General features: G+C 50.7%; 1 pseudogene; it reads left to right on the plus strand.

Annotated features, from left to right (window-relative positions):
* Window positions 1-3,833: 3,833 nt before the first annotated feature.
* LOC116270853 lies at window positions 3,834-3,932 on the plus strand (annotated as a pseudogene).
* The last annotated feature ends 5,781 nt before the right edge of the window (window positions 3,933-9,713 follow it).

Consider the following 9,713-nt stretch of genomic DNA (forward strand, 5'->3'; position numbering starts at 1 on the left):
GAGACCACACTGGCAGCCGGGAGGAGGCAGCCTGGCGGGGAGGAACCAGGGTCACTCCAATCTCCACCAACCTCTCAGCTGCCCTACCCTCACCACCCTGCTGACGCCAGTGACAAGGCTCAGCCTCAAAATGGGAGTCCGGGTGCCTTCAGGAAACTGAGTTCATGCTGGAGGCCAATTAAAATGGCACAGCAAAGGCAGCGGCCAGCTGGTGCCCAGGCAGCTTAGGGACTGGTTCCTGAGGCCCCACCCACCCCAGCCTGTGCAGTGAAGCTGAGTACGAATCAAAGGTGAGGACGGGCAAGGGAGCTGAGAGCAGCCCCCGAATGCAACACACCGGCCTGGCTCCTCTGTTTACAGGAAGGCAGCCTCCCCGAGACCCAGCCGACCTGCGCGTCTCCCATCAGCCCCGACTCCACCGCATCCCTCCGGGTTTTTAGGAGCCCCTGGGGACTGAGCTGAGGCTCACGCTCCTGGCCAGAGCTCTGGGTTCCTGGCAGTGTCTCCCCGGCTCCCTTCACGGCCACAGCTCTCCCCTCCAGAGGCCCTTCTGTAGTGGGCCTCAGTTGCCTCTCCACCCCCAGAGGCAGCATAGCTTCAGCCCTATGCAGTGTGGGGGTTCGGTCTTGGCCTGGAACTCATGACCTTAGGCGCTGCCCCTGTGTCACCCCCATGCCCGTGCAGTCCAGGATGTTCAGCTGAGGCCACGAAGGTGGTGTGATGCGAGGCTGATCTGATGCTAAGCTCAGGCCCCTGAGGTCATGGGGGTTGTGGGGAGGTCTTGGAATCTCGGGGCTCATGCTGGCGTCACAGGGTGGTGTGGTTGTGTGGACTGTAAGGGGCCCTGCAGCCATGCATATCTGACTTGCCCTGCCCAGGTCTGCAGGCAGTGCCAAGTGACTCTGCCTGAGGCCCCAAGAGCAACCCTGGAAGCTCCAGGCCTTCACGGCCCCCCCGAGAGCCACTTGCAAGGTGGGGAGCTGGGAAGAACGGCTCAGTGATGAGCTCGGAGGGAGGGATGGGCACAGTCCCCAGGAAGGCAGGTGGGTGCAGGCCTGGGAGGAATGTGTAGCAGGAGGCAGGGGGTGCTGTGACCACAGGACCACCAGGTGAGGCATGTCCACCCGCAGAGGATGGCTCTGGCCCAGGCAGTGTCAGAAACGGGAGCTGAGGAAACCCAACCCCAATTGTAGAGGAGGCTGCCCTGATGCCATCTGCACCTGGGGGGTGATGTATGGCTGCCAGCCCCTTCATCTACCAAGGACCAGGGCAATGGCAACGGGAGAGCAGGGACACGTGGACCCACACATGCACACACACCAGGGCAGACGGTGGGGGAAGCCAGTGTCTGAAGATTCAGTGCATTTCTTGGGGAAGGGCGTGGAACATTTGAACTTGAGCCAGAGCCCAGAGATGATTTCCTAATACAGCCCACCATCATGATCTGATGGTGGGCACAGAACTCCATGCCCAGTGGAGAAACAGTGCCCTCTCACATGTGTGGAATATCCGCACACTAACCATGAACTCGGCCACAGAGAAACCTTACATTCCCAAGGACCATGCTGTTGAGAACTCACTGACTGATGAAACTGGAAAAGCAACCAACGATAACAAGCTAAACAATGCCTCTAGAAGCTAAAAGACACACCCATGACTCCACAATAATTCATGGGTTAAAGAAAAAAAAGGAAACGTGAAGATACTTGTAACCACATAAAGATGGATGCAGCACCATGTCAGAGTCTCTGTGCTGCAGCTAAAGGGGTACCTAGAGGGCAATTTATAGCCATAAATACAGTGCTTTGTTTTGTGTTTTGTTTTTTTGAGACAAGGTCTTGCTCTGTCACCCAGGCTAGAGTACACTGGCATGATCTCGGCTCACTGCAACCTCTGTGCCACCCTGGGCTCAAGTGTAAAGTCCTGTGGGCAGGAATGGACACTGAGAGAATCCCAGGCTGTTTGGCCATCCTTGGCATGTAGCTGGTCGTCTTCAGAAGATGGCTGCTGCTGCTCCAGGAGTTACACCTCACTGCGGGGAAGGGGCGGGGGTCATACTGGGTGAAGAGCAACAGCGTTAACAGGAGTCCCACTTGGAGACGTCTGCTTGTACCTGATGACAAAGACTGCAACTCTCCTTGTCCAGAAAACAGAGGTTTTAGCTGAACACACGACCACCTCCCACAAAGTGAGTAAATGCATCATGTAGGGCTCGATGTGGCTTCAAGTAACAACAACAGGATAAGAGTGACTCTCACAGCGTGGAAGTGACCCTGTCAGAGGCACGGGGAGGCCCTTTCCCTCGGCTGGCTCTACATCCTCCACACAGGACACTGCCCTGGTCTCCGCTGCTGGGTCACCTTCCAACAACAGGGAGAAGAGAAGGGAGAAGGGCTGGCCTGGAATCGGGTCGTATTCCAACAACAGGGAGAAGAGAAGGGAGGAGAAGGGCTGGCCTGGAATCGGGTCACCTTCCAACAACAGGGAGAAGAGAAGGGAGGAGAAGGGCTGGCCTGGAATCGGGTCGTATTCCAACAACAGGAAGAAGAGAAGGGAGAAGCTCGGAACCTTGAAGGGCACATTCCAAAGGTGTCCTTGCCACTGTCAGCTACATCCCCGTGGCCAGACGTCGTCCCACGGCCAAGCGGAGCTGCAAGAGTAGAGCCTTTTCTGGCTCCTCTCTGAGGCAGGAGGGGAAAGGGAGGGTGGGGCCAGCCGTGGGCCAGCCACGGGGAGGAAGGCGGCCCCCATGTCCCCCAGGGCTCAGTGAAGTGCACCTGGCCTGAGAAACGAGAGGGCCACCACAGCGCTGGGGCAAAGAGGACAAAACCACAGATGAAGAGGCTGAAAACCAGAGCCCTCTGACCCATTTTATGCCAACAGATCTGCAGGCCCAGGTGAAATGGGCGTTCAGGCATCCACATTTCCAGAAGAGTCACCACAAAGACTCCTGGAAACAAGATGGCCACTAACAGAGGCTCCTGCCCAGCGAGACGCCAGGACTGGGGAGGGAGCCCAGCAAATCCAGGATCTGAATACAGAAGCTGAGAAACCCTGAGGATGACTCAGGCCACCCTGTGTGTGCACATGTGTGCGTGTGTCCGCGTGCACGCGTGTCTGCATGCCCATGTGTGTGACAGTAGCCCACAAGAAACCATTACATGACAATGGACTGTCTCCTCCCCAAATGCGTACACACACACACGAGGCATGCATTTGCACACACACACCCGTACACACACGTACTCACACATTCGTGCACGCACAGCGCTGTTACCCATGTTGAGGGGACGTATTCACAAGGGAAAGTGAGGTATCCGAGATCAAAAGCATTGGGAGAGACAAAACAGAGAATCTGTACCAGGCAGAGAAGAATTCATGTTTGTTCTCTTTGGTCTATTAATTTTTTAAAATTGTAATCTCTTTAAGAGGCAAGGAGGGATATCAGTAACATGACACCAGAATTACAGGTATAAAGGAAAACCAACTAGGAATATGATGTGTATAAAACAAACGAGAAATTTTAAAAGCGGAGCTGTAAGATCAGGTCTGAGACGCCTCCTGGGAGGCTTTGGGGAAAGATAAAAAGGAAACAGAACATGTGTTAGCACCCACACAACGGGGGCTCTACGAGGAAAGAAACAGCAAGAAGTGGGGAATGGTGAACATAACTGGGTTTTCTGAAGATTTGTGCATTAGAGAAAGATTTAAGAGCTCAGATTTAAAGGGCTCAGAATGTCAAATGGAGTGAGTTTTTAAATGTACCCTTAGGTTCCTCAATGCCATATATAATGCAATACATAATGATGACGGAGAAAAAAATTCTTTAAAAAATCTTTAGTACAAATACTAAAATTGGAACAATACAGAGAAGATTAACATGGCCCCTGTGCTGGGATGACACACAGTCAAAAGAAAAAAAAAAAATAGAAAGATCTTTCCAGGGAAAACCTGCAGCCCAGACTACGGAAGAACCAGGGGCCAGCAGAGGAGACGCTGGGACGGTGGCTCCACAGGGTTCAAGAAAACATGCTCACGTTTCATGTCCAGAGAATTATCACTTAAATGAAGGAGACAAAAATACCTTCTGCATCCCAGAGCGTCAGAAGGAGTCAAACACAAGATCTTCTCTGAAAATACCACTGGAGGAAGTATTCTGCAAAAAAGGGAGAATGATCAGAAATTATACCAGACACCTGGGAAAATCCCACAGTCAGTGTAAAACTTAGTAAAGTTCACTATGGACCAAATAATGAAGCCCTTCATCCCAGACAAATCATGTCTGTGGCAATCCAGAGCTGAAATTCTAGGTTATTCCCGTGTGGCTGGCGTGGGGGAGGCCACAATTCCTGAAGGCACGCTGGGGTACTTGTCTTCCTTGGAGGTGGGAGGCATTCTTCAGATCAATATACTGAGCTCTTGAAAAACATAAATGCGCCGGGCACGGTGGCTCAAGCCTGTAATCCCAGCACTTTGGGAGGCCGAGACGGGCGGATCACAAGGTCAGGAGATGGAGACCATCCTGGCTAACCCGGTGAAACCCCGTCTCTACTAAAAAATACAAAAAAAAACTAGCCGGGCGAGGTGGCGGCGCCTGTAGTCCCAGCTACTCGGGAGGCTGAGGCAGGAGAATGGCGTGAACCCGGGAGGCGGAGCTTGCAGTGAGCTGAGATCCGGCCACTGCACTCCAGCTTGGGCGACAGAGCGAGACTCCGTCTCAAAAAAAATAAATAAAAATAAATAAATAAATGCTTGTTTTGAGTTACGAGCAGTCACCAGGGAATGTGTAGCTTCCAGAGCAACTGACTATACCAGTTTCTCCCACAGAAGGGATGGAACGTATTTCCACAACAACAACAAACCACAGAGACGGCCTAAATATATCCCGCTGTAGTAGAAATTGCAATACCTCTCGCTGATCGAAGGATGAATTCTCCAGATGGCATTTAAAGACGACATGCAGCTTTCTGCTTCCAGCCATGGTAGAGCCGTCCTGGGCCAGTAACAGCCGCAGAGCTGGGCAACACGCTCGCGACACTGTCTCCAGCCACTTCCACGGGAACGGAGACCAGACAATGGGCCTCCACCCTTATCTCACGCCAGACACAACAGTTAGTTCAAAGACTCTCACCTAAACACCAAAGCCAAAACTACACTTTCCAGAAGGAAAAAGCGGAAGATCACGTTTACAGCCTTGGAGTGGGCAAAGGCTTCTCAAACAGGACACACGAAGCACTAACCGTTAAAAGAAACAGAAGGAAAAAATTTTTGTCAAAATTCAAAGCTTTTCTTCAAAAGGCAGCATTAAGAAAATGAGGGCTGTCGGCCGGGCGCGGTGGCTCACGCCTGTAATCCCAGCACTTTGGGAAGCCGAGGCGGGCGGATCACGAGGTCAGGAGATTGAGACCATCCTGGCTAACACGGTGAAACCCCGTCTCTACTAAAAAATACAAAAAACTAGCCAGGCGTGGTGGTGGCGGCGCCTGTAGTCCCAGCTACTCGGGAGGCTGAGGCAGGAGAATGGCGTGAACCCAGGAGGCGGAGCTGGCAGTGAGCTGAGATCCGGCCACTGCACTCCAGCCTGGGTGACAGAGCGAGACTCTGTCAAAAAAAAAAAAAAAAAAGAAAAAGAAAATGAGGGCTGTCAGAGGCAGAGAGGACCTACTCTGACCACGAGTCCTGGACGGAGGTTTTATAGCCAGAATGTACACAAAACTCGTACAACTCACTAAAAGCAGACAATCTGATAAAACAATGGGCAAAGTATTTCAACAGATCCTTCACAAAAAGAAGACATACGAGTGGCTTGTGAGCACCTAAAATGATCAACATCACCATCATCAGGGAGGCACATATGAAAATCACACTCACTGCAACAGCTAAGACACTGGGTGCTGGTGAGCACGTCGGGGCGTGTGGATGCTCCAGCCACCCTGGAAAACAACGTGGGGGCCCCTTACAAAGAGCGAGTACAGGCCGGGCGCGGCGGCTCACGCCTGTAATCCTGGCACTTTGGGAGGCCAAGGCGGGTGGATCACCTGAGGTCAAGAGATAGAGACCATCCTGGCTAACATGTTGAAACCCCGTCTCTACTAAAAATACAAAAAATTAGCTGGGCATGGTGGCATGCACCTGTAGTCTCAGCTACTCGGGAGGCTGAGGCAGGAAAATCGCTTGAACCCAGGAGGCGGAGGTTGCAGTGAGCTGAGATCGCACCATTGCACTCCAGCCTGGCATCAGAGCGAGACTCCATCTAAAAACAAACAAACAAAATCAGAAAAGTACAACTATCCTATGCCCCCAGCAATTCTACTAGGTATTCGCCCCAAAGAAATGAAAGCAGGTGTCTGCACGAAGCCTGCACTTGAATGTTCACAGTCACTTTAATCAGAGCAGGTCCAGACTGGAAACAATCCACATGTCCATCGATTATTCAACTAATTGCAGCAAATCCATAAAGACGAGTGAATTATGTCATATCCACACAGATGAATGAATTATATCATATCCACAAAGACAAGTGAATTACATCATATCCACAGATGAATGAATTACGTCATATCCACAAAGATGAGTGAGTTACATCATATCCACACAGATGAATGAATTACGTCATATCCACACAGATGAATGAATTACGTCATATCCACAGATGAATGAATTACGTCATACCCACAAAGATGAGTGAATTACGTCATATCCACACAGATGAATGAATTACGTCATATCCACAAAGTTGAGCGAATTACGTCATATCCACGCAGATGAATGAATTACGTCATATCCACGCAGATGAGTGAATTATGTCATATCCACAAAGATGAGTGAATTACGTCATATCCACACAGATGAATGAATTACGTCATATCCACAAAGACGAGTAAATTACATCATATCCATAAAGACGAGTGAATTACATCATATCCACACAGATGAATGAGTTACATCATATTCATAAAAATGAGTGAATTACGTCCATTCAACAACTTGGGTGAATACCCCAAGGACTAAGCTCTGATTTCTTATCTTGCCCAAATTCCTATCAAAGGGGTCTGGGGAGTCATGCCCTACAAACCATCCATTCTCACCAGATGTGCTTTATTTGACCCTATATATCATGACTTACTTTCCAGTCTCACTCTGGTGTAATATTATGAGACAAGGAAAAAAAAAACATTTTACGCCAAAATATATTTCCTTGCCATACCTTGAAATTGCCCTGCGAAGTCTCTTGTGGGAGAAACCCACATTCTATAGAGAATCCCCTTCCCCTTTGTTTTCCTTCCTTTCCAGATCCAGGAGATAATCAACTAAGTGCCAGGCACCCTTTTAGGTTCAATAAGAAACATTTCACAATCTGCTGTCTCTGAAGTCTGCTGTCTCAGAGCTTCCTCTGCACCAATCAAACTTGGTCTCCACAATCCTTTATCTCAACCTGAACATTCCTTTCCATTGATCCCAGGTCTTCAGATACACTCAACCAGTTGTCAACCAGAAAATGTTTGAATTCGCTGTGAATTATCCCACCTTTCTGAACCAAACCAATGTATTTCTTAAATGTATTGATTGATGTCTCCTGCCTCCCAAAAATGGATAAAACCAAGCCGTGCCCGACCACCTTGGGCACGTGTCCTCAGGACCTCCCGAGGGCTGTGTCACGGGCCATGGTCACTCATATTTGGCTCAGAATAAGTCTCTTCAAATATTTTACAGAGTTTGACTGTTCGTCTACAACCCCGAACGCCATGCTGTGTGACACAGGCTGTCCACAAACGCACCTGTTCCACCTACATGAAGTTCTAGAACATAACAGAAGTGATCCACAGAGCTGGGAATCATGTCAGCGGTTTCCTGGAGCGCAGAGGGTTTTAGCTACACAGGGACATGAAGGAGCTTTCCGGGTGACAGAAGCGTTCTGTGTCTGACTAGGATGGTAGTTACCTGTTGTCTGCAAGAAACCCTCCTTATATGTAATGAAATGGAACAGTAAGGTTAAAAGGAGAGACTAGAAAAGGATCTACCAACAACTCTCGAAAGACGGCTGGAGTGTCAATGTGATGATGAGAAAAGGAGACTTGAGAGTGTGGAATGGTACGAGGGATAGAGAGGCCGTTCCATAGCGAGCAGGTGCCCCCACCATGAGAACACAGTAGCCCTGAACACGACAGAACAGAGCTTCCAAATACGCGAAGCAAACGCCAGCACGCCTGCGAGAAGGGGTAAAGCCACGATTCTCCTTGGTGACCTCAGCTCCCCTCTGAAGCCTCCTACACCATATAGACAGAACACTGGCCTGGGTGTAGAAGGCTTGAAGGATGCCTCAGCAGGCGGGACCTGGCTGGCATTTCTAGAACATTCCCTGAAGCAGAGCAGAAGATGTGTTCTTTTCAAGGCTGCGTGGAACCCTGACGTGGACAGACCATATGCTGGACCCGATAACAAGCGTGACAGATTTGAAAGCACTGAGATGAAATGGAATACTTCCCTGACTCCAGAGGAATTAAATTAGAAATAAAAAATAGAGATTCAAAACCCTGACAAAAGATAATAGGCACATCATAGAAGAAACTTGAACAGTCGACAAACATGTGAGAAGGTGCCCCAGCTCTAGTAACTAGAGAAATGTAATTTAAAACAGAGAGAGAACTGCATTCCCACCGGACTGGTAAAAATTAAGAACCCTTGGTACAGCGGAGAGAATCGGAACCCTGAGAGGAGGTGATGTCAATGCAGTCGCGTTGGCAAACCCTTCGTCAGCAGCTCCTTGAGCTGACCACGCGCCCTTCCTTCCCGCCACTGAGCCGGAGCTGCTGGGTCTGCCTCCCACGGAGACACGTAGGTGCCAAGATCTGTTCACAGCAGCCACGAGCTGGCCATGGATAAAGAAGGTGGTGCCACATGGCAGAGCCCGCAGCACAGCGAGTAACGACCCGGAATCGGGAGCCGACAGACGGGCACACCTGGCGCAGCCATGCACAGAACCCAGGGCTAGCAACACCAGGCAGAGGTGTTGGGTGACCTCGGGGGGGTCGTGGCTGGCCGGGCTGAGCAGGGGATTCCCGGGCGCTGGCTCTATGCACACATTCAGTCTGTGAAAGAAAATGCCTTGTCATGCTGCCGAGGATTCATATGCACGCCGTGTATGTTACCCCGCAAGGCAGGCAAATGCCAGGAAATGTCAGCTCGGATTAGCGCAACGGGAGCACCTGTCTGCAGATGGGGAGTGTAAACGGCACAGTCACATGGAAAGCACGTTGGCGTTATCTCCTAAAACCCAGTGCAAACCCCTAACAATTCCACTGCCAGGTATTCTGTCCTAAGCAGCGAGCTTCCAACCGTGGGTCAAGAAATCAATTCTGTGGGTCACACCCAGCCTTTCCTACAGATTGAAATAGAAGAAACTTGAATAGAAAATGCAGGGCACAGCACACGTGGTGAAGGGGCATTTTACTCACTGAAGTCTATGCACACGCTGAGAGCACGTTCCAGGGCTTGGCAGACGTTTCCTGCAGAAGCCGGGAGCCGCACCTGGGCTCGGCAGGCCACACGGTTGGCGGAACTTGGTCTGTGGGGCTGGCTGGGCTTGCGTCCCCAGGTGCTATGTGTGCTGCCTGATCCAGCATTTCTAGTGCAAAGTGAAAGGACTCAGCCACTTTAGAAACCCGAAGCCACCTCTGCTCCGGGGGCACCTGCTAACCCAGCAGTCCCACAGC

Source organism: Papio anubis, chromosome 16 (genome assembly GCF_008728515.1).
Source record: "Papio anubis isolate 15944 chromosome 16, Panubis1.0, whole genome shotgun sequence".
Taxonomy (NCBI): Eukaryota; Metazoa; Chordata; class Mammalia; order Primates; family Cercopithecidae; genus Papio; species Papio anubis.